General features: G+C 40.8%; 1 long non-coding RNA gene across 1 annotated transcript in view; it reads left to right on the top strand.

Moving 5' to 3' along the window:
* The first annotated feature begins 1,632 nt into the window (after positions 1-1,632).
* The window catches only part of LOC114047649, a 36,731-nt gene continuing 12,073 nt past the window's right edge, over positions 1,633-26,290 (top strand). The window contains exons 1-2 of the long non-coding RNA XR_003569641.1: positions 1,633-1,869; positions 16,941-17,059. This is a non-coding gene — a long non-coding RNA (uncharacterized LOC114047649). The remainder of the gene's footprint in view (positions 1,870-16,940; positions 17,060-26,290) is intronic.

Below are 26,290 nucleotides of genomic sequence, written 5' to 3'. Positions count from 1 at the left end.
TCCTTCCTTCCCCCCCTCCCTCTCTCTCCCTCTCTCTCTCTCTCTCTCTCTCTCTCTCTCTCTCTCTCTCTCTCTCCTTCTAGCTGGAAATGAAACTGCCTCTCATAGGTTCTACCCCAATGCTAATTGCCACTGAAACTTTATCACACCTGTTTTTCTGGCCTGGGCTACTTTGCCCTCTTTAGCCAACCTGGTGGTCCTCCACTCCCCAGGACTCACCACATTGGTTCTGGACTTACTGTGAACACTTTTAACTTTAGCCCTACTGTAGCTCAGAACTATTGAACTCAAGCAACCCACCAAGCTTCCCCTGTAGCAGGGACTATAGGAGTGAGCAATATCTGCTCTATAGATGTGATTTCTCCCACTTTACAGATGAAAAAATTGAGGTTCAGAGAAGTCTGGCCTCTCCAATAAATATCACTAGCTCGGACGCATCTGAGGCAAGGGACTTGACTCTTCACCACCATACTCCACTGAATCAGTAGTAAGCAGAGTTTAAAAACAACAGCATCAAAATCTTAGTATTTCCAGGTCCCAAACTGCTGTATAAATACAAACTACAATCAACAGAACTTAATGGAAATTCAACATAAAGATGAGTGAAACCTGGCATCCTAGATACCACCTGGACAGTATGATAAGACCTGGATGGCTATTCTAGAACATTCCTTTAAGGCAGGGCTGGAAGTCTGACCTTCTCTCTGAGGGCCACCATTGCCTATGTAGGAAGCAGCTCCTCTTTGAGCAGCGACAGGAGAAGAATCTGGGCCTCAGCCCAAGACCTAGTATCAAGACTTCAACATTCTAATGTGGACTGATTAAAAGTCATTTTCCCAGATACTCCAAAAATCTCTACTTAGTGCAAGGATTTTCATAATATTGACAAGAAGAGATACTGTAGTGATCCCACAAGCACCAAAAATATTTTGAGGATGCCAAGTATTTTGTTTTAAAAAATAAATACTAAATCCTGTGCTATCCTCGGGGTTCTTTTCAGGGCTTCTAAATTCCATCTGGGATGAATGGAGTCTCAGTAGCCTGAATTCACCAAGCCATTTATTGAGGACCTACCCTATGCCCAACACTCTGCCAGATGGTATTGAGAATACAGTAGAAATGTATGGTATGATTTATGCCCTCAGGGAATCCATGATTTCTATGACCCACATAACTATTCCTCACTTATTCCTGGCAGTACTTGCATGCTTTTTGTTGTTGATTACTCTAATCCCATCAATAAACTCCATAGCATTACAAGATTTAGAATGGGAATTCCTTAGAGATCATATAATCATAAGATCCCAAGATTTTAGATCTGAAGGGTCCTCAAAGTCAAGCAGTAACCCATTCACTTTATTTTTAAGTTTTTCATTGGCATCTTTTGCTTATATATTACCTTTACTTCCCTACATATTTTTGCTTCTCCACTCGGAGAGGGTTATATCTCTTACAATAAAAAAAAAAAGAGAGAAAATGGGGGAAAGAAAGAGAGCTCAGCAAAACTAATGAACATGGCAACAAAGTCTGACATTATGTGCAATATCCCCCAGCTGGAGTCACCCAGTTCTGCAAAGAAGGAAGGGAGGTTCATTCTCATTTCTCCTCCTTGGCAGTTCCACCATTTTGCAGAGGAAACAATGGAGACCCAGAGAGGGGAAAGTGACTTTCCCAAATGTAGTGGGAAAAGTATTGAGTTTGGAGCCATGGGACCTGAGCTTGAGACCCAACTCTGAGGCTTACTAGCTGGGTGACTTTGAGCAAATTGTTTCACCTCCGGGACACCATTTCCTCATCTGTGAAATGAGAGGGCTGGACTAGAGGGCCTTTAACTTCCCATCTAGATCTTTGACTGTGACTATGACACAGGTATGTTGACCTCCTCCTCCTCCATGAGTCCTTGTTTGCCCCACTGACCCTCACCTATGCAAGTCCTACACATCTCTGAAGGCTCAGCTCTAGTTCTTAAACCTGACAAAGCTGAATTCAAGTATCACAGCCCTTCTCCCACTGATCTTCCTCTTTTCTAAACTACTTCAGCATTTGTAACCGACATTACGCACTTCTATATTTATCTATCCTTTTGTATTCTTCATTATAGTTTCTCATCTTACGTGTTCTTATTTTATCATTCATCTAGATTGTAATCACCTTGAAGGTAGGACCTATGCTTTTCATTAAATGTATTCAACACACATTTTTTTCATGATATAACAATAGTTACAATTTAAATAATGCTTTTAAGGTTTGGAAAGTGCTTTACTTATGGGGAAGGAGGAGGCAAGGAATAAGCATTTAAGCATCTACTTTGTGCCAGGTATTGTGCCAAGTACTTTACAAATACTATCTCATTTGATTCTTATGACAATCCTGGGAGGTGGGTGCTTTTATTTTCCTCATTTTACAGTTGAAGAAATTGAGATAAACAGAGGTTAAGGGACCTGCCCAGGGTCACACAGCTAATAAGTGTCTGAGGCCAGACCTAAACTCAAATATTCCTGACTACAGGCCCAATACTCTGTCCAATATGCCATTTAGCTGCTTCATTTGATCCTTATGACAACCCTGGGAAAAAGGTGTTTTTCTTTTCCCCATTTTACAACTGCAGAAGCTGAGGCAAATGGAGGTTAAGTGACCTGTCCTGGATCACACAGCTAGTAAGTATCTGAAACCAGATTTGAACTCAAACTCACACTAACCAATGTGTCACCTAGCTGCCTCATTTGAAGTTAACTCATTTGATCCTCACAACAACCCTGGGAAGTGGCCAATATCATTATCCCCATTTCACAGATAAGGTAACTGATAGATAGCAGGATTTGAACTAAGGTCTTCTTGACAGTGCACTATCCGCCACATCACCCAGCTTCCCTAGCTTCACTTGTTAATTTGATGATGTTCACATACAGAACAAGCTTTTTGATAAAACACTTCCAAAAAGTGTGGAGACAGAACCAAGCTCTCTAATAATTTTGAGGAAAAAGAAAAAAAAAACAAACCTTCTTGATGTCAAGGGAAAAGAAACCCCAAATATTACATGAAGAACCCTAGAAGATTTGTGGGGATGCCATCATACATTTCAAAACTCCAGCTTTCAAACAGGAAAATGGAGAAATGTACATAGAGTTGGGAAGGAACAAAGAATGTTTGCACAGCTGTGGCTACAGTTTTGCTATCTGGGGAAAAGCTTCATGGAAAGAACCATCAAATAATTTTTTAAAGAAATAATTAAGTTGGGTAGTGATAAAAACCCTGAGCCACCACAGAAGACCCTAAGACACAGTATGCCAGGGAGACTGCCCACCCGGTTAGTGGGATGGGGGGGGCAGAAGATGAGGAGGGGTGTGGGCCGAAAGGAAACTCAATTAGCGTAAGGACACAAGGAGGGCGAAGCCCACCATCTCGTAGTTTCCTATTTCAGCTAATTATTTTTGATAAGTAAGTATAACTCTCTCTTGTTTCATATTCTTGAAAGGTTAATTATTGTAATTAGCACCCTATAAATTTCAGCACCCAAAGCAAAGCTACAGTTTCTCTGCCCTAGTTACTTCTCTGAATGATTATAGAACAGTGAAGAAACAGAATTGAGGAGAATGGAGGATACAAACTTGCCTTTGGGAGTAGGAAATAAAGTTGAAGTAGGTAAGATAAAAATAATAATAGCTAGTGCTTTAAGGTTTCTGAAGTGTTTTACAAATATTATCTCATTTGATTCTCACAATAAACCTGGGAGGTAGGTGTTTTTGTCCCTATTTTACAGATGATGCTGAGGCAGATGGAGGTTAAGTGACTTACCTAGGGTCACACAGCTAGTGTGTGGGGCTGGATTTGAACTCAAGTTTTGGAGGGCCTTGGAAGCTAGAAAGAAGAGTTCAGCCTCGATGTGGTAGGAAATAGAATGTTAAAGACAGCTTCTGAGCAGTGCAGTGGAAAATTGATATCTATGTTTTAGGAAGATGCATTTGTAGGTGGGACTGGAAGAGGGGGACCCAAGAGTCACAGAGGCCAGCTAGGAGGTACACTGCTGCAATCCAAGGGGGAGTTTATAAGCAACTGTGCTAGGATAATCACTGTGAATGGAGAGGAAGGGTCATCAAAGGGTCCTTTGATACTTCAAAGAAAAAACTGACTATAAACCATCTTGCCTGGTGATTTCAAGGCTATTTCCAAAGAGTCATTGTGGATACCTCAAAGCAAAAGTGATTTGTTAGGTAGAATGAGTAATATGTAAAGATTATCCAGGAACTGTATTTGAATATTTATAAATATCTAGTTATTTAGCCCTTGGCTCTGTCATGCTGGCCCCCTCTCCATCCCTATAGTTATAGTGCCTCATTCCTCTTCAAATTACCTTGTATTTAGTTAGAGACTTAAGTATTCAAACTATATTTACTTAAAGATCCCTGCATGTTGTATCCCTGTCCCTCAATTGAATGCAAGCTTCTTGAAGGCAAGGACTATTTCTTCTTGCCAGTTAGTCTGTCAATAAGCATTTATTAAGCACTTACAATGTGCCAGGCACCAAAGAATTGGAAATGGAGAGGATGCCCATCAACTGGGGAATGGCTGAGCAAGTTGTGGCATACGAATGTAATGGAATACTATTGTGCCGTAAGAAATGATGAACAGGCTGACTTCAGAAAAACCTGAAAAGACTTGTGTGGTCTGATGCTGAGTGAAATGAGCAGAGAACGTTGTACACAATAACAGTCATGTTGTGAGATGACTAATATTGATAAACTTAACCCTTCCCAGCAATACAAGGATCTAAGATATTTCCAAAGGTCTCGTGATGGAAAATGCTATCCACACCCAAAGAAAGAATTATGGAGTTTGAATGCAGATCGAAGCATACTATTTGCTATTTGTTTTTCTTCTGTTGAGTTTTGTTTCCTCTTTCTGGCGGTTCCTCCTATTGGTTCTAATTCTTGCTTACAACATCACTAATGTGAAAATATTTTTAACAGGAATGTATATGTATAGCCTATATCAGATTGTGTACCATCTTGGGGTTAGTGGTGGGGAGGAAGGGGGAGGAAAATAAACTCAAAAGCATATGGAAGTGATTGTTGATAAATCAAAATAAATTAATTTAAAAAAAAGAATAAAACATTCACAATAGTAATAAAAAAAAAATGTGCCAGGCACTGTGCTAACAACTGGGGATACGAAAAGACACAAAAGACAGTCCCTGCCCTCAAGGAGCTCACAACCTCATGGGGGTGACAACATACAAACAACTATAGGAAGGAAAATAGGAAATAATTAAAAGAGAGAAGGCACTAGAATTAAGAGGGATTGGGAAAGGCTTCCTGTAGAAGGAGGGATTCAAGTTGGGACTTGAAGGAAGTTAGGAAAGATAAGAGGTGGGGAGGAGGAGAGAGAGCACTCCAGGCATGAGGGACCACCAGAGAAAATGCCCAGATCTGAAAGTTGGAGTGTCTTGTTAATGGAATAACAAAGAGGTCATTGGATCAAAGGAAGCTGTAAGGTGTAAGATGATTGGAAAGGGGAGGGGAGTGGTTTTTGAAGGCCAAACAGAGGATTTTGTATTTGATCTTAGAGATAATATGGAGCTACTGGAGTTTACTGAGTAGGATAGGGAAATGGTCATAACTGAGCTTGAATGAAAGATGGATTAGAATGCGGAAAGACTTGAGGCAGGCAGACCTGTTTGTTGTTCAGTCATTTCAGTTGTATCTGACGCTCTGTGACCCTAAACCACTGGAGTGGTTTGCCATTTTCTTCTCCAGCTCATTTTACCGATGAGAAAACTGAGGCAAATAAAAGGAATTTGAACTCAGGCCTTTTTGACGCCAGGCCCAGTGATCTATCTGCTACACAACCAGCTGCCAGAGAATTTTTAACAAGTCTTAAAAGTCTTCTTCTATGTAATTTCTCACATTTGTACCTTCTTGTCCCTAACGGCTCTTCGTCTAGTCACAGCTCTTATCCAGGCTGGCATTATTTCCTGCCTGGATGTGTCAGACAACCCCCATACTCTCTATGCCTCCTAATTTTTTAACCTCATCTTCTTTGAGCATTGATGGCTTTCCTCCATAAATCTACTAGTGTTCAGTTGCCTCACAGTTTAGGGGAAAAATATCTAGTCATCAGCTTTGCTTCTATGTGTAATCCAGGTAACTCCTAATCCCACTTCACCTCAGCTAATGACACTTACTCTCATCAAGCAAATCATCTTGCCCTTCCTCGGATCTCATCCACTCCTGCCTTGGCAGCCAGAAAGGGGCACAGGAGAGCTCTTGGGCTCATTCTGTAGACCCATCACAGTCATTTTTGCTTCTTTTCTACCCATCTATCAAGTTATACCATGTGGTAATTGGGTAAAAACAATCCAGTCAACATTTCACCTTGTACTGCTCACCTGACATTCTTTGAAGGTGGGAGTGGTGGGGAAAGGGTTATGGGGGTAACAGTGTTTATATAATTCAGTAGATCACCTGATACTGGCCCAAGTCACACTGACTTTAGAAGACATAAGGGTTATCTGGAGGATAGGGGATAATTGGCCAAGAACAGGATATTGTGAATGGGTGTTTGTTTCTTCCCAGCTCTTCTATTCAGGGCACTTCATTAGAACACAGATGAGCCACTCTAAATTTTAAGTTGGCAGTGCCCAAACCTCCCATTAGCAGCAATCTGTTTCATTGGTGAGTGAGAAAGGTTGAAAGAGTTGAAGTTTCTCATCCAATTTTCAAAGAAGGGAAGAAATGAAAGTCCTGTATAACTCAGAAACACTTCCTTCTCTTCACTCATTCACGTGGAAATCCAATCAAACCAGAGGAAGTTTAAGGGGTGGGAGGAACAGTAAGTTCAACATGAGCATGTTTCAGAATGACCTCCAGGTCCCTGCGCTCAGCTCTCTGACATGGTAACCCCTCCTTCCCCCTCCTCCAACTCAGCCCCAAACCAAATAGTTGTGTTCCCACACGTAGTCCTGGTGTGAAGGAGCCTCTGGAACCTTCCAGGCCTGCCAAGGACAAAACGGGCCTTTGACAGCGCAATCAACAAGACGAATCTGCATGATCGTAACAGGAATGGCATTATTAATGGCCACCAAAAAAACACGTCTGCAGATTGTGTTTGCCATGGAAGAGGACCTCAGGATAGGCAGCTGCCAGTGTGAAAGACTGGGAGGGAATGCTGAAGATCCTGTTTTTGGAAGTAGAAAGACGAGGGGAAAGATCCACAGGTGTTTGTGTAATACCAGGACTTTGAAGGCCAGATGTGCAGTTTGCTGCTCCTATACTAATCCTGTGCTAATTATTTAATGTATAAGTGCTTGTGCCTTATGCTATGCACAAAAATCAAGGCATTTGGAAAAAAAAAACTAAACCCTCATTTCAATATCTTACATATCTAAAAGGACCTTCCAAATAATGCAGGGCTAATGGGCAGAGGATGAATTTTGAGATGATGACTGGCAACCAGTCAACCAACTAGCATTTATGAAGCTACTACTATATGCTGGGCCCTGCGCAAGAGGCTGGGGATGCAGAGACAGATATGGAATAGTCCCTCCCCTTGTGGGACCAGGATGTAGGCTCATCTATTAGATGGTTGGCATCTAGAATTCCCACTCCTCACCCCTCCTAACTGGACAAGACATGTGGAAGAGGGATCAGTCAAATAAACACCCTCGCTGATAGAGAAAGGGCAAACTCCAAGGTATGTTGGGGGGAAAAGGGAGGAGTAGAGCTGCATTAGCTATATCCTATAGCTAAGGATGGAGTAGATTTGAATCAGCTCAATTTTCCTCTCCCTGAAAAGGTTATACAGTTCTTTATTAGTCAATAAACATTTATGTAGCATCTACTGTGTGCCAGGAACTGTGCCAAGTGCTCATGATACAAAGAAAGGGCAAATGCAGTCCCTGCTCTCAAGGGACTCACAGTCTAATGGGAGAAACAACATGCAAACAACTAGTATAAACAAGCTATAGACATGACAATAGGAAATAATCAACAGCGGGAAGGCACTAGAATTAAGCGAGATTGGGAAAGGCTTCCTATGGAATATGGAAGCCAGGGGAGCCAGGAGATGGAGAGGAGTAGGGAGGGCATTTTGGGCATGGTGGATGAGTCAGTGAAAAAGAGATGGTGATATCTTATTCAAGGAGGCCATGGTCACTGGATTGAAGAGTACATGGGGTTACATAAGGTGTAAGAAGACTAGAAAGGTGGGACATAGGGCAGATTAGGAACATCTCTGAACACCAAAGAGATATTGTTTACTGTCCCACAGATTCCACAGAAGTTAATGAGAATGAAAGCCTCAGTATAGGGAGTTTGTGTAAGTCTGGAGGGATAGGCCCAGACTCAGCAAGATCTGGGCTTGAAATCCACATTTGCTGGATGAAGCTCTTGAGGGTGACAAATTGAATGCTTTCTATCCATCTAACCTGAGCCTTTGTTTCAAGTTAGCACCGAGCAGAGCCAGTACTGAGCCCTTGTACTCTGGACCTCTCCTGCCATGATCTTTTTCCTTGGATTTCCTTACCCTATAGATGCTTCAGATACCAAGTCCTGCTTCTAGCTTCTTTCTCATTGACTTGTTTGCTTGGTTCTTGATGTGGACTTGTTATCCTATGTGTCTGACCTCTGCCTGTCCTGGGATTTCTCCACTGCCCTTTTCTTGCTCCCCCAAACAGGGAAAATTTTGTTATTTTCATATTTTATTTTTTCCCAATTGCATGTAAAAACTACTTTAACATTCTTTTTTTCAAATTTTGAGGTCCAAATTTTCTCCTCCCCTCCTCTCCCCATTGAGAAGACAAGTCATTTGACATAGGTTATACATGTCTAGTCATGCAAAATACATTTCCATGTAAGTCATGTTATGAAAGAAAACACCCCCCCCCCAAAAAAAAAAACAAAACAGAGAAGGTTTTTGTAGCATGATGGATTTGGTACAAATCCAGTCCTTGTTGGACTTCTGAGTTAGGGCTGGAAGGGGGAGTACAGTCTTTTTGAATTTCAGGAAACTCCCTCCCTCTCCACTCCTACCCTAGCTAGAGTGGGGCAGCCACACAGAACACTCTTCGTTAATAACTGGTTCTGAAATTCAGGTACCCAGAATACCACCCTGCAGTGGAAGCTGAGAATATGACCCTTTGGGTGAGGTGGTCACCCTTAAGGACTGCAATGTGAACAGCTCCCAAGAAGTTTTCAGGCTAGGTTTCAGACCTTCTTGGTTTCACAATCCAGTTGAAACCATTCTTTGATCTCTAGCCTCAGGACTTCCACTAAGAACCTTCCTAGATCATCTTTTGATTTCCTCAGTGACAAGACAGACAACTTGCATTGAACAGTTCCTTTCTAGAGAAGTGACCATCCATGGTTAAGAAGTGTTGATGGTCTCCTGTAGGAGCTATGGAAGGTTTCCAATGGGTCACTGTACTCAAAAAACACCATCTCCTATAAATCTCTGAATTTATCAGTCCCCTGTACCAACTCCCCCACATTAGCAGATCTCTGATATTGATTCTGGCCTGATTCTTCTTCAAGGAAATCTCTCCTTGACTTCCCACTTCATTCCCTAGTAGAGAGGGAGAGGGTGTGGTAGGGAAGGGAGGTTCAATCGACCCTATGAATCCCATTCAACTTATGGCCTTGTGGAACCCTGGCTTAAGGGTTCCATGTACCCATTAGTAATACAGTCTAGGCACATGTGATGCTGGTGAGTCAGACTGTTTTACTGGTCATGCTATTAATGTTGAGAGATATTGTTGTACTTCTTAGTTAGAATAGTTGCAAGGCCTGTGTGACCTAGGGAGCTCCTTACCATTAGTGTTAGCCTCCTGTAATGACAGAATTAGAATGAATTTCTCAGATGTGAAGACACTTTTCCAAGGTCATGCATTTAATTAATGGCAGGTCTAGAGTTAGAATTCACACCTCCTGATCTCTAGTTTAGTGTGCCTTTTCCCCAACTACTCTCTATCACCTAGCTGCGTGAGTTGGCATGCTTCCTTTGGAACCTTGCCATTCAGACTTGGACCAGTATGCCTTGTTTTATTTGTGCCCTTTGTAGAATGGGGCCCCTTGGAAAGAGTACATTGATTAGTATCACTCTATGGGAAGTGGAAAGGGGCTGGTTTGATCTGGTCACATTACGAGAGGAACATATTCTTGATAAAACCTGGACCTCATTCCAGAACAAGCCAAATTCTCTTTTGTCTGAGGGACTAGCTTTGAAGTGCCCTCATTTCTATTCTCTAAGTGCCCCACCTTTTAGGGGGGGAGAATTCCTTTCCTGTTTTCACTCTTCTTCCCCTGCCTCCCTCTTCTCCACCTAGATTTCTTAATCAGAATATTCATTGTGGGATGCCTGTGTATGAGAGAAAAAAGTCTTGGATTATTTCATGGGATCATAGAACCATCCATGTTGGAAGGAACCCTAGAGACCGTCTCATCCAACTTGTACCTAACAAGGAACTCTTATGTCTTGAAGAGAACTATCATGCTTTCCCCAAGTCAATCTCTTTTCCAGGCTAAATGCCCCCAGTTCCTTCCACCAATTTTCATGTATATAGCATGATCTCAAGACCCTTTATCATCCCGCTTACCCCCTTCTGGACACTAGTCAGCTTATCAATTTGGATTCAAAAGACTTAGGTCAGAATCTTGATACTGTTAGCTACTACCTGCATGACCTTGCATATGTCATTGCTTCTCTCTGGGCCTCAGTTTCCTCTTATGTAAAATGAGAGACTTAGACCAAGGTTTTTCCTAGCTCTAAATCCTATGGTCCTATATTGTTCTTGGGAAGGAATAAGTGAGAGAATTCCAATAATTGGACTTAAAAGCATAAATGGTAATCAAATATCCTGTTACTTCATTATAAAACTTTTCATCACAATCCTTGGTATAAAACAGAGGTTCTTAACCTTGTTTTATCATGGACCCCTTTGGCAGTCTGGTGAGGCCTATGGGCCCCTTCTCAGAATAATGCTTTTAACTGCATAAAATAAAACACATAGGAATATAAAGGAAACTAGTTATATTTAAATAATGATGTATTTTTCCCCATCCAAGTTCTCAGACTATATTAAATCTATCCACAGAACCCAAGTTAATAACCCCTGGTAAAGAGATTCTTGGGGTGGATGCCCGCCAAGGAGATTTGCTTATTGAACTACCAGAGGACTTTAGGATATAACAATCTCACAGCATGGACTAAGAAGCTTTTATAGAGAGGTTCCAGTATACACAAAGTATTTTATTTGTCTTTGAATTGTTTTTCTCCTCCTTTCATTTGTGGGAGTATGGAATAGGGAGTAGTTTGTTTTCTCTAGCTTTTGTATTGAACTGGGAAAATAGACTTACACACCCTCCCCCTTTTCTCCTTCATGGCTCTGCCCAAGGTTGTTTGGGGTCAGCTTCTTGCTAAGAATGTATCTTGAGAAGGGTGTTAAAGAAAAAGAAGAAAATCTAGAATCCTACTATTAACCTTTCTGTTAACTCCTATTCAGGCCAGGAGGAGAAATATAGTGACTATAGTTATTCATGCCTTGGACATCATCCCATAAAAGATATTATGTGGACAGGACTAGAAAACAGACTGCCATTTTGAAATGTTTTATTTATGAGTTCATACCTGTTTTAAGCTTGAAAATCTGGCACAGAAAGCTAACATTTTTATAGCACTGTAAGCTTTGCAAAGTATGTCATGAATTTATCTCATTTTGTCCCCACAGCAACCTTGGGAGGTAAGTGCCACTATTATCCCCGTTTTACAGATGAGGAAACTGAGACTAAATGACTTGGTCAGGGTCACCCACTTAGTAATACACCGAGATATGATTTGAATTGAGGTCTTCCTGACTCCCAGTCCAATGTTCTATCCACTGAACCACCTCACTGTCTCAAATGGGACATCTACATTTGTTGTGCTACCCATGTTGCTGACGCAAGGCAAGGGTATATGTGTTTGTACTGTGACCAAATGATGGGTCACTTGAAATGGTTCATTTAAAGTTAGTTTGGGAAGGAGGGAGAGAGAGAGAGAGAGAGAGAGAGAGGCAGTTTACAAACAGTCTTGATCTTCAAATACAACACAAGGCATTTTTATTAAAGGAGCTGTTGCCTTCAAATTCTTGGTTTGGGTCCTATTCACCTTTAGGGCCATGTACATGAAGTAGTGATGAAAGCAGCATTCTGATTATTCTGAAGAATTTATTCCAGTGCATATTTAAGCTCAGACTAGTGGCCAGTGCATATTAGCCTAAGGCATCTTCCTTTGGATGAATTTATCCTAAGGGAGCTTTTGTCAAAACCAGGCCACAGGAGGGATCCCCAGAATGTCGTTCTTAGGTGAATTGAGTCGGGATTAAGCTGGGAGTGATTGCTTTGGGGTAAAAATAACATAGGCCAGTCAAGACATACTTGCTTTGGTCAGACCAGATATAGTGTTCACTGAGTTCACCTCTGATCAATCAGTCAATCAATCAATCAACAAGCATTTTATAAAGCAGTAACTATGGGATGACATTGGATTTTATTTTTTTTGGGGGGGGTGAGGCAATTGAGGTTAAGTGACTTGCCCAGGGTCACACAGCTAGTGTCCAGTGTCTGAAGTCACATTTGAACTCAGGTTCTCCGGACTCCAAGGTCAGAGCTCTATTCACTGTGCCACCTAGCTGCCCCAATTACATTTCATTTTAAGAAGGATATTGACAAGCGGGAATGAGTCCAAGGAGCATGGCTAGCCACTTTTAAATAAGGGTTGTCATATACCAATCCTCTAGAAAAGGGATATCCTTTCTTAAACCTCTACCTAGTAGTAATAGGAATAGTAGCATATAATATAATATAACATATTTTAACATAATAATATAATATAAAATGAAACGTAACATGAGGTAACGTAAGGTAACATAATGTAACATAACATAACGTAACATAACATAACATAACATAACATAACATAACATAACATAACATAACATAACATAATATAATATAATATAATATAACATAATATAAATATATTACATTTTGTTGTTCAGTCACGTCTAACTCTTTGTGACCCCTTCGGGTTTTCCTCAGCAAAGACACTGGAGTGGGTCACCATTTCCTTCTCCAGTGAATTAAAGCAAACAGAGGATAAGTGATTTGCCCAAGATCAAATAGCTAGAAAATATCTGAAGCCAAATTTGAACTTAGGTCTTCCTGACTCAAGGCCCAATGCTTTATCCACTGAGCCACTTAGCTATCTAGCCACTTAGCATAATATATGATATATTTTATTAATAATATAATGATTATTATTATATCTAATAACATCATATCAATATAATAAATAACATATAAACAGTAGTAGTAGTAGTAGTAGTTATGGTTGAAAAGCAGAGTGGTTTAGTGGAAAGCATGGTGGACTTGGAGCCAAGAGACCTGAGTTCAAGTCCTACTTCTGATACTAGTTATGCAAGTGTGAACAAGTCTGTTAACATCTCTAACCACAGCTTCCTCATCCATACAGTACAGATGATACTTACTTTACCTATCTCATAGCACTATAGCAAAGAATTACTTTATAAGCTTCCAGATGATACAGAAACACAAGATCTTATTAACATAGTCTTGTACTTGATTCTCTACTTCCTTGTGCTATTATCAAGACATTTCATGAATGTTAGTTTTGTCTCCCTAATTTAATTATTTCCTATTTCTTTTGTATACCTGGTTAGGTGGTACAGTGGATGGAGGTCTGGGCTTGGAGTCATCATCTTTCTGAGTTCAAATCTGGTCTCAGACTCTTACTAGCTGTGTAACCCTGGTCAAGTCACTTAACCTTTTTTTGTCTCAGTTTCCTCATCTGTAAAATGAGCTAGAGAAGGAAATGGCAAACTACTGCAGTCTCTTTGGCCAAGAAAACCCCAAATGGGGTCACAAAGAGTCAGACACAACTGAATAACAGCAACAACAAAGAACCTAATATCATGCTGGATATTTAGTAGGTTCTTAATAAATACCTCTTGACTTGATTAGAGGTCTTTGGATAGATCTAATTCTCTATGGTAAATAGATAATAACTGTAAAGTGCTTAGCACAGGGCTTGGATCACAGCAAGCGCTATATAAAAGTTAGCTATTATTATTGACACACTGATATTCTTCATTATAAGTTAGCAAACATGAGCTTGCTCCAAGGCATGCCAGTTATTCAGTTAGGGGAAAGTGAGCTGACCACCCCAACGCAAGCTCAGTGTCCAGACACATGTCACTGAGCAAGAAGAACCAGAAGAGGCCCAGGACAAAGCACCTACAGTCTCAGCACTCAGATGATATCATTGCAGTATAATCTAGTGGAAAAAGCATCACTCCTGGAGCTAGAAGACCTGGCTTTAAATTCCGGTTTTTCCTCTTCCTACCTGTAGGCTCTTAGGGAAGTTGTTGTCACCTCTCTGGAACTCAGTTTTATTGTTAAAATGGAGTTTGGTCGGGGGGGTGGTATCAAAGGAAATGGTCCCTAAGGATCACTGGATTTTAGAATTGGATCCAAGTCACTTAGTCTATCTTATGCCTCAGTTTCCCTTATCTGTAAAATAAGGATCACATTATTTTCATCCTCGGGGTGGTGGTGAGGAAAGCATTATATACGTATGAGTAATTTTTATTACTCCATTCTCACACCTGCTTGTGTTGTCTACTAAACCCTCCCTGCTGGCGCACATTTATTAGAGTTGGCAAAGGTGAATGAATTCTAATTAGAGAACAGTTTTGTGGCTAATTCCATTTGAACAGGGACCTGTGGGGAAGTTTTCTACTTCTTAGCAATGGAGATAAGTGTTGGGGGTGTCTTATACTCCTTTCCATCAACTACCAATCCATGCTGAATCACCTGCCTAGGTTCTTACGTCCTGGAGAAGTACTTTTTGTTACCTGGACAAGCAGCTAGTTAGCACCCTGGACCTGAAGTCAGCAAGACCTCAGTTTAAACCCTGTCTCAGACATTACTAGCTGTGTGACCTTGGACAAGTCACTATACCTCGTGTCTCAATTTCCTCATCCATAAAAGGGGGATAATAATAGCACTTACCTCCCAGGATCATGAGGATGAAAATGAGATATTTCTAAAACACTATATAAATGCTAGCTTATATACATATGTACATATTTATACTAATGTATAATGTAACTAAAATATACATATTTAAGCTATAATTTAAACTAACATGTGTATATACACACACATTTAAACTAACATGTTTAAACTAATGTGCCCTTTAGGCATATGATAGATCAACATTTTTTGTGAGCAAACTGGAAAAACAAGCATACTAGAATTATTAAATTTATAATATGGGCATTTAAAGTAAATTGTTCTCCTGGTCCTGTTCACTTCACTGCATCAGTTCATACAAATCTTCCCAGGTTTCTCTGAAACCACCCCCTTCATCATTTCTTACAGAACAATAGTATTCCATCACATTTATACACCAGAACTTGTCTAGCTATTCTCCAATTGATTGACACCCCTTTAGCTTCCAGTTATTTGCCATGAAAAAAAAAAGCTGTTATAAGCATTTTTGTACACATGGGACCTCACTCTCTCTCTCTCTCTCTCTCTCTCTCTCTCTCTCTCTCTCTCACACACACACACACACACACACACACACACACACACACTCACTGACTTTCTCTCTCTCTCTCATTCACTTTCTCTCTCTCTCTCTCTCTCTCTCTCTCTCAATCTTAAGCCTAGTAATGGTACTTCAGGGTCAGAAACGATGCAGAATTTAATAACATTTTACCTCTGTGCCCTATCATAAAATGATATGTAATACTGAGTTCTTCAATTTTTTAACACCCAAAGATGAACTGAATTATTGTTATTATTAGCATTAGTGATTCTGGACAAGATACTAATCTTTCCCTTGTTTCCTCAACTATAACATCATCACAGGGGTCAGACTAAATGATCTTTACAACCACTTGTAACTCTGATATGTTTTGGCTCTGTGGCTTTCATCACCCTTCCCTTACTTCCATGAAGATTTCTTTGACTTCCTTCTATTCCATGCAGACAGATATTTAAGAATAAACATTTGTTAAAATACTGGTCTTTTTAAAAAGCTTCAGATCTTCTCCTTGGCCAGTGGAATTAAAATCTGAAAGAAGAGTTGATTATGGTGGCATGCATACTTATAATCATTACTATCTGGGAGGCTAACCCATGGATCAGTTGAATTTGGGCATTTTGAGCTGCAGTAGGACTAAACACAATCAGCTGTCTGTATTAAATCTGGCATCAATATGGTATGCCCTGGGGAGCAGGGGGCCACCAAACCAACCCAGGTTGGAAAAATGGAGCAGGTTCAAACTTTCGTATCTATAGGCAGTGGTTTTGGGCCAACAAGTACACATCTAGCCTGGGTGAGATTGAGAATTTCATGTTGTTCAGTCGTTTCAGTCATGTCTGACTCTTCATGACCCCATTTGGGGTTTTCATGGCAAAAATACTGGAGTAGTTTACCATTCTTTCTCCAGATCAGTTTATAGATGAGGGAACTGAGGCAAACAGGGTTAAGTGACTTGCCCAATCACACAGCTGGTGTCTGAGACCAGATTTGAATTCAGGAAAATGAGTCTTCCAGATTCCAGACCCAGCATTCTATCCACTGTGACACTTAGCTGCTCTGAGATGGAGAAAATCAGCCTTAAAAAAAAAATCTAAAGGGAAAGAGATCTATTGGGTAATGTAAGGTCTGTATGACTAGCTGACATCCAACTTGAACCTTCGAAAAGTTAGGTTTGATGTTACCAATCTAACCCAACAGTAGTCAGTTGAAGTACTGTAACCATAACACCAATACAAAGCACATGGTGGATGAGTAGAGGAGATTTAGAGACAGGAACTAGACCTGAGATTGCTCGGGGAACTCCTGGCTGACGAAACTCTCTCTTCTCAATGCAGGTGGGCACTGCTTCTGCAATTTATAGTCCTAGAGAGTGGCCTAGAGCAGAGAAGTCGAACTAACAGCCCACAAAACTCGGGGAACCAGATTAATGTGTAATTGGGGAATGTTTAACAAGGTAAGTAAAAATGTAATACAACACAGATAATGTTAATTTGTGGCTTTCTAAGTCAAGGTGCTACATTAGGGATCTGTTTCTATTTGCATTTGACACCACTGGTCCAGAGAAAGCATCCAGTGATTAAACCACCTTGCCCAGGGGCACAAAAGAGTATGTATCAGATTCAGGATTTTCACCGAGCTCTTCCTGGCTTCCTGGAGCAAAAAAAGATAGAGGGATTTCTGTACGCAATTATTTATACTCCTGGAACTGGAAGCAATGTGACAGGGTATGGATTTGCAAGTTACTTGCAATAATGATATAGGTACTCCTCGCATTGATTGCAATACAACCACTTTTCATCATGTGTGACGCTCATAAATTCCATAAATCCTCCATGGAAAATAAGCCCAATGGAACTGAGACCATCCCTTAGGTCTTTTATCATTCCACAAGTACCATTCTAGGGTCTTAAAGTCAAAAGCATGGATATGTTGGGTGATAAGGCTGAGTATAGTGAGCAAACAAATAGAAGTGACCTCATTTTCTCTGATCTCAAAGCACTCTAGGCACTCATACTAATTCATCTTATATTTATTTGTGCACACAGCTTCTCTGCTTTTTCCTTGAGGACAAAGATGTGTTTTATTTATCTTGGTATCTCTTGCAATACTAGCACATGGATGTTAACACTGAAAGAAAAACATGCTATGGTGAAAAGATTTAGATTTCAGATTTAGATTCAGAGGACCTGAGTTTGAATCCTGGCATTTACTATTTGTGATCCCAGGCACTTAAGCCTCCTAGGCTTTAGTCTCTTCATCTATCAAGTGAGAGGGTTGATCTAGTTGACTCTTGAGGTCCATTTCAGCTCTGAATCTATGTTTCTATGGTGATTTAAGTGGTATTTTACTTGAATTGTTGAAGACGGATTTAAGGCTCAAATTTTTGGACAACCTGTACATCCAGTATCAATTAAATTCAACAAGCATTTATTAAGTGTTTATCATGAAGCTAGGTATTGAAGGAGAGATAAAGATGGGTATGATCCAGATGAGGCCATGAATAAGCTTGTAAATTAGGAGGGACTAGATAAATTTGGGGCAACATGTGGGTGGAAGAAAACCAGCACATGTGTCAGCCTTGCCCCCTGGCATGGGAGAGGGCCTGGAGGCTGTCCTCAGCCAGGAGACAGACTGCTGTGTAAACAGTCCACTCCAACAGGGACAATATCAAGGGAATCAGCACCCTGCCCTGGGACAGTGAGGTCCAACAAACTAATTCACCTGCCACAGTGATATCAAAAGAAAAACAGAACCTTGGAGTTCCAGACATGGGTGGAAGAGTTGTGGGGCCACAGCTGGCAAGTGAGAGTTTCACAGTCTGCCTGTCATGCTGGAGACAAGGCATCATTTGGATTGCAGAAAGATGGGATTGTTATCCCAGGAGCGAACTTAGTTAAAGTCACTTCATTTCTCTAGCCCGGTTTTCTCATCTGTAAAACAAAGACAGCAACACCTTTCTCATAGGGTTGATCGTCAGATCTAAAGAGATAATAATAGCCAGCATTCATATAGCAACTTTAAGGTTTGCAAAGGGTTTGCAAATGTAGCGTATTTGATCCTCACAACAACCCTGTGAGGTAGGTGCTATTATTATTCTCATTTTACAGATAAAAAAATTGAGGATGGGAAAGGTTAAGTGACTAGCCCAGAAGTATGCAGCTAGTTGATGTCAGAGCTAAGATTTGAACTCACGTCTTCCTGACTCCAAGTCTCAATGAACCCCATGATAATAGATAATATCTAAATGACAGCTCTAACTGTTAGTTTCTAGAGTGGTTTTCATAGCCCTTGCAGCAAAGACCACTACAACGCTGTAGCCTATTCAGGTGTCCTCCGCGTGGATCCAGCTGCAGGTCACCCAATGGTCTCTTCAGTCTGCTCTCCATGCATCCTCAGGAATCACCCCCCTCACTCCCCAACACAAACGACGGCAATCTTTTTGGCAGTTACTGTGGCAGTTCATTCGCTTTGGGGATTATTTTATGGGCTGTTTATTCTGCCGAGAGAAACAGAAGACTTCAGTGTGTCGGAATCTCCCCTCCTTCTTCCTCCTCCCTCCTCCTCTCCTTCCCCAGCCACATGAAGGCGGCTGAACAAACAGAGAAATCAAAGATGATTAGACGGTGTTGGAAACCCGCTTCCGCCTGAGCCCTTTCCCTGCCAGAATCTTACATAAGATGCCACCCTGCTCAGACCAGGAGCGGAATAGGGAGTTCCATTTTAAAACTCCTTTGGGACCATTGAAACAGCTCTTTCCCTGGTGGCTTTCCCACCTGGGGTACAATGCCCCATGAGTAGGTAAGAACACGTTCTCTGGAGTTCACTGGCCGGTTTTTATTTGGTTTGGCTTTTCCTTCTCTCCCCTTTTCTCTCCTCTTACAGAAGTTGAATGTGGGTCAACACTAGGGAATTTACATTGGTATTACTCCAAGTAACTTAGGAGTATTATATACAGTATGACTCTGCCCAACCACATAGATTCCTTTTGTAAACTTTGGGGTGGGTGCTGTTTGGGTGTGCTTTTAATCCTTCTGAGTGAATAATTCACTTTGCTTAGATGCTAGGGCTAAAAAATAATTTAAAAAACTTTTTTTTAATCCCTAGAGGTAAACTATTGGTAGAATAGGGCTGGCTATGGTGTCTGGCAACCAAAGTTCCTTCCTTATAGAAAGAGTATTAAAGGAAGAGACCTTAGGATTAATTTACTCTAAGCTCTCTCTTTTATTGGGGCAACTAGATGGTGCAGTAGAGTGCTGGGCCTGGAATCAGGAAGTTCAAATCCAGGCTCAGTCATTTACTAGCTGTGTGACCCTGGGAAAGTCACTTAACCCTGTTTGTCTCAGTTCCTCATTTTTAAAATGTGCTGGAGAAGGAAATGGCAAACCAGTCCAGTATCTTTGCCAAGAAAACCTCAACTGGGGTCATGAAAAGTCAGACATGATTGAAACAAGTGAACAACAAATTTCTCATTTTATATATGAGAAAACTTAGCCCTAAAAAGGTAGAGTGACTTGTACAGGATCTCATAGCCACTTTGTTGAAAAGTTAGGATTAGATGAACCCAGGTTTCCTGTCTCAGTGTTCAGGGCTCCCATCATTACTCCATGCTGCATTCTGGATAACTGTGGGTTCCTTCTGATGCTTGCTAAGCCTGCCATTGTATCTCTTCAGCTGACTCAAATGTATCCTCTATGGGAAAGAAATTCACATTCATTGGAGTGACTTGGAATCTCAAGAATGAAGGAGGAGACTCCTTGAACACCTTTGCAATTAACCATACACCTGGCCAAAGACCTTGGTAACTGAGAAGAATGATCTAAAGACTCAATCAATAGAACTCTCAGGATTAGTCTGAGGAATGAGATGATTGGGACAACCTGGCATGGACTGTGGTGAGAAGAGAGACCATATATCAAGAGTCATTCTGAGGAAATGGGCACACATACATAACCTAAGGCCATTACATGTTCTATCATGTTGGGAAACCCCAATTCCTTGCCATTATTCCAAGGGGAAAATATCACTTCTCATACTTTCATTATAATCCAAGTCTGTGATTAGAAGGGTTACTCTTTTCTGTTGTCAGGGAAACATGAAGTGACTGAGTTCAGTAAATCCTGGGTTATCTAGCTGCCCATTTGCACCCTCTACTTCCATTATCAGACACTAGAGGGAAAAACTGAGATAGAGGGATCTCTCTATAAAAAAGCTCATTTCATGTGCTTATTTTATAGGTAATGTTTAAACCAGTGTACAATCTACCGTTATTGTTATCTATAAAAGAAACAGAATCTATATGGTAAAGAAAGAGCCCCAAACTCAAGCATTCTAGATCTGTCATAGGTAAATTCCTAGAAGAAGTCATTAATTTCCGTTTTTGTTGTTGTCTTTGATCTCATTTATACTGTCATAGTTATTGTGTATATTATTTTTCTGATTCTACTAATTAACTTTTCATAAGTTCAGGTAAGTCTCCCCAAGCTTTGCCTTGTCACTGGTACAGTGGATAGAGCACTGGGCCTAGGGTCAGAAGACTTGAGTCCAAATCTGGGCAAGTCACTTAACTGCTGTTTGCCTCAGTCTCCTCACCTGTAAAATGGGAATAATCATAGCATCTATGAGGGTTGTTGTGAGGATCAAAGAGATAATATTTGTAAAAAAAAAAATGCTTAGCACAGTTCCAGGCACATAGTAAATGTTGAGTATTATTATTGTTATTATTATTATTCAGTGGCTCTGTGACAAAATATAGTCTCCTCAGTCGGACACTTAAAGCTTTGCACCTGACTCCTACTTCTCTTTCCAAACAGTTCATATTATGTCATTTTGTTCAATCTATCTCCCAGCCATAGACATACTAGGTATTCCTTAGCCTTGATATTCCATCTCTCAGCTTTTGCACAGACTATCCTATACTCTTATCCCCAGTTCTTGGCCAATACAAGGTTTTCCAGAAGTCTTAGTGCAATTAGACTTCTGGGACACTCTGTACTGTGCTCTCACCCTCTCAGTGTCTCTAGGTCCTGGCCAGCTCAGCTTAGGTGCCACTAAGTGGAATCTTCCTTGGTGTCCCCAGTTATTCTTGCTCTCTGCCTCCTCAGTTTGCCTTGTATGTTTACATGTATGTTTACATGATGCATCTCCCCAGTAGAAGGTAAGCTACTTGACGGTAGAAGTTTTTTCATTTTCTTTCTCTTTTTACCCCCAGTACCTACTAGCATGATGTCTTGAACATAAGAAGCACTTGTTATCGTAATTTGTTATCTTAAGTTGGGTGAAGTTTCTGACTGTGTGTATGACTGCCTGGCTGCATAACTTGGAATAGGGGATTAATTTTGGACCTCAGGTTCTCCATCTATGTAAACAAGGATAAGGGACCAGACCTCTTTGTAGCATATTTTTTCCATCTGAAGAAGATGCGAGGATAATGGTAACAGGGAGCCCACTGAAAAGATGCCTGACTTAAAATCTCAGAGCCCATTGGTATTGACCCAAATATAACATTCCATGGAGAGCAAAACTCTTCCCAGCAGGAAATAGCTGCCAATTTCAATGTTACAATTTCATAAGATGCCATAGATTTGGAGCTGGAAGGGACTGTATAGAACATGGACATTCTAATCCAAGCTCCTCATTGTGTAGATGACAAGACTGGAGCCTAGAGAGGAGATGTGACTTTTATCCCATGTTTACATGGCTAGTAAGTTAAAGAGTCAGGATTTGAATCCAAATCTCCTCTCTCTATATCCAGTTGTCCTTAGCATCTATATTGCTTAATGTGTTGGGAAAAGGGGATGGGGGTGAGTGGGAAGAGCAGCTTTGCCAGAACATTGTCTCCAAAAGCATAGCAAAAAGTCTAGCTAGTGATTAATTAGGAAGGGAGCTTCTGAGGTGACACTTCCCATCACTTTTACGTGTTTGGTTTTGAAAGGTTGGGCTGTTGGATATCATAAGGTACGTGGGGAGTGGTTCTGGGTTAGGGCCAATGGAGGGAATTCCAAGGGGAGCTGTACAGTATTCTTATGCATGGATGATTCAGTCAAAAGTTATATAACCCAGTTATAGTTCATTATATCTTTTGTATTAAAATAAATGACCAAAGAACAAATATGAGTGTTAGCTAATTGTTACTTAATAATCTTAACAGTGATAAGTTTGACCAAGATTTAAAGAAATAAAAATATTTACATATGCTAGGTTGTTATTGTCTCCTCTAAATTTCAACCCTCACCAATCATTGCTTAATCTAGGGTGTATGTGTGAATCTAGCATTTTGGGACCTAAGGGCAGTTGAACATGAAAATCCAGTACAGAGATTTTTTTTTTGGGGGGGGGTCAGCTTTTAAGGAGAAGATAATATCTGCTTACAATTTATCAGATAAAAGGAATTACATTACTGTATGATTCCTAATTAGCTCTTTGAGTACTCCTTGCTCATTTTGACTCATTCATTCAATAAATATTTAGTTTGCACCTACTGAGTTCGGAGCACTATGCCAGACACTAGGGGAGATCTAAGTTTAGATAATATACAGTGCCTGACCTCATGACAGTTGCAGTCTTGAGGGGGAACAAGACAGAAACACAGACAACTATGTAATCTGTGGCCTAGATCCCCATAGAAATATAGCTCTGTTCTCATAAAGATGATGTTTTATCTCAAAGGGTTCTCAAAAACAATACTCAGGGTTTCCTTCCTCTGGGAATATCAAAATTAGGCCCATTTTGCTTCTAGGCCTATCAGCAAGCACTGAGGCTAATAAAGTCTCTGATATAGGACTCATTTCATTAAACCCAGCAGAAACAATTAGAAGACTGACTTATTAGAAGCAGAAACAATTAGAAGACTAATTATTGAAGACAGTTCCCTTTCCATCTGCAGGAAACTTCTACCTTATGTAGTAACCTATACAGTGCTCCAGACTTACAGTGCTTCTCCCTACCCTTCCCCTCCCCCTGAAATAGAAAGAATCTGACACTGATAGACGGTAAAGTAACTGCTTTTGTGGTGGTTCTCTTATTTTTACAGGGAACTATAGAGTCCTTCTGGCTCAAAGTACTACCCCAGATGGGGCTTTACAATGGTGAAAAGATTCAGACCTTCTAGGGAGTCAATTCAGCTTTGATATGTACTCTGTCTTCCTCAGACAGAGGATCATGTAGTCATCCCAGAATCATAGCACCCTTTCTTCCCATCCCTAGGCCCCAAACATAGGAGAAAGGAACTTGGGGCTCCTGGACCTACACAGACTACCTGATTCTTAATACCAGTTCTTCGTCTCATTTCTTTTCTATTCTGGATTTCCACAATTCCCAGCTCAAACCAGAAATTTCTCTACTTAGCTTAGGAAGTCCTGTCAATCTACTGTTGGGGCACAAAACTTCTCTGTTTGGCTTGGGAGCCCTGTCTCTCTTCTCCTGGTGCAGTTTATTTCTAAACCTATTATCCATTGACTTCTACAGCCACCACTACTTTCTATGAGAAACTTTCAGGAAAAGTCATGCATTTACAGCCCTCCTAAAGCCCCAATTGCTTGACACGCTACAGAAGGGCTCCTCAGGCATCTTTCAAGATCTTATGACTTTTTCCTTCCAATCGGAAGTCCTGACTTAGGATGACTTCCTTCCATTCACCTCTTTCCTGCCTTAGGGCTCAGGGAGTATGTTTCTTACACTGCTAGTACTTCCCAATAGGATGGAAAAAACAGAACAAAATAAAGCTTGCACCCCTTTCCGTTTTTCTTTCCAACTCCCATCATTCCCTGCTGGTGATTGGAAACAGGATATGAAAAGTATCCTGAGGTTCCTCATTATAATACTAGGAACATCTGAGTGGGGGAGGGGCAGGACTGTCAATACTGTGATAGCAGCAAATGTCCATGCCCTCATGATGATTGTAATATACTATGCTTCATGGTAAGGACTCTAGAGAGTACAAAGTAAAATGCTATGTGAGGTCTGACTTACTGGGGGGCATTAGGGAAACATTTGTGAAGGGGGTAGCATTTGGATGAAGCTTTAGAGGATGCATAGAAACCTAACAGGTGACGAGGGGAAGGGGAGATTCCAGACAAAGGAAGCTGTGTTAGTAAAGGAATTGTGACAGAAAAAAGGCTAGTAAAATGTTACAAGGAAAAGGCAATGTGAGTGTATGGCTATGGAGGGAGGTGCTAGTAAATGTTTAACAACTGGATCTCTGAGGGGAAAATGTACACAAGACACACCTTTAAGTTTAATCTGCATTATTGACAATTTTCTCCAACATTTTCTTAAGTCTAGACAATCAATGAAACAATAAATCAAGCCCTGATTTGTAGCATTTGCCAATTTCTTTTCTTTCTTCCTTTTCTTTTTTGGAGGCAATCAGGGTTAAATGACTTGCCCAGGGTCACACAGCTTGATTTCCTAGATGTAAAAGCTCACACTGAAAAATTTAACAATTGGTTCTTGAAAGCTAGTATGAGCTAGTTCCATCACATCACTGGACATAGGAGATACTATTGATAGGGCAACTGATTGAATTTGGAGATGATGTAAAGGATAGTGAAGAGTAAAACCAAATGATCCCAAGGTTCGAGAGAGTGGCTGACTAGGAGGATGGTATCCCCATCAACAAAAACTGGGGGGTGGGGCGGGGCGCAGCTAGGTTGCACAGTGGTTAGAGCTCCAGCCTTGGAGTCAGGAGGACCTGAGTTCTTAGACACTTGACACTTACTAGCTGTGTGACCCTGGGCAAGTCACTTAACCCCGATTGCCTCACCAAAAAAAGCAAGAGCAAACAAACAACAACAACAACAACAAAACAGGGAAGTTGGAAGGAGGAAAAGGTTTTGGGGACAATTATGAGGTCAGATTTGAATATTTTGAGCCTGTGGTGTCAGCAGGGTATCCGAGTGGAGACGTCGAGTAGACAGTTGAAAACAGTTTGAGCAAGAGAAGACTCCAGGTAGGGGATGGGGCGGGGAGTAATAGCTATTTTCAAGAATTTAAAGGGCTACCTTATGGAAGTGAGATTAATTTTGTTGTGCTCAGAAAAAAATAAGGGAAGTGGTGTGAGGGAGATTTAGGTTTGATGTCAGGAGATCTATTAGGGTCATGCCAAAATGGTGGGGGTTGGCATGGGATGGCATGAGATAGCATGTATTCTTCCTCCTCAATGGAGATCTTCCCATAGAGGTCAAATGACCACTTTTCAGGGATATTATAATGGAGGTTTCTTGGTGGGGGTTGAATGGACTGGCTCCTCAAGTCCCTCCTTTGTAGCTATGAAATTCTGTGATTCGCTTTTCCTTTGACATTTGGGCTCAGAGCAGAGATTGGACTGGACATACAGATTTGGGAGTCCTATGTATAGTGATGAATCCCGAAACATGGGAGTGGATGAGATCACCAAGGAGGAAGAGAAGAGGGCTAAGGAAGTGGTACGAGTCAGCAAATGAGACTAAGAAAAAATGAGGATTAATGAGCGGAGAACAATTTGACAGAAGTCAAAGGAGAAGGAAATATTCAGAATGAGAGAGTAATAAATAGCTATCAAAGATGACAAAAAAAGATAAAAGAATATGAAGCCTGAGAAAAAGCAATCAAAGTTAGCTACTGGGCAGTCATTCGTGACTCTTAGATACAAAAATATTTACAGCAGCACTTTTTGTTGAAGCAAATGTAGTCCTTTTAAGCTGAGTAT

Source organism: Vombatus ursinus, unplaced genomic scaffold, assembly GCF_900497805.2.
Source record: "Vombatus ursinus unplaced genomic scaffold, bare-nosed wombat genome assembly UNPS02014789.1, whole genome shotgun sequence".
NCBI lineage: Eukaryota > Metazoa > Chordata > Mammalia > Diprotodontia > Vombatidae > Vombatus > Vombatus ursinus.
The sequence above is the reverse complement of the archived record's forward strand: the minus strand, read 5'-3'. Positions and strand labels throughout refer to the sequence as shown.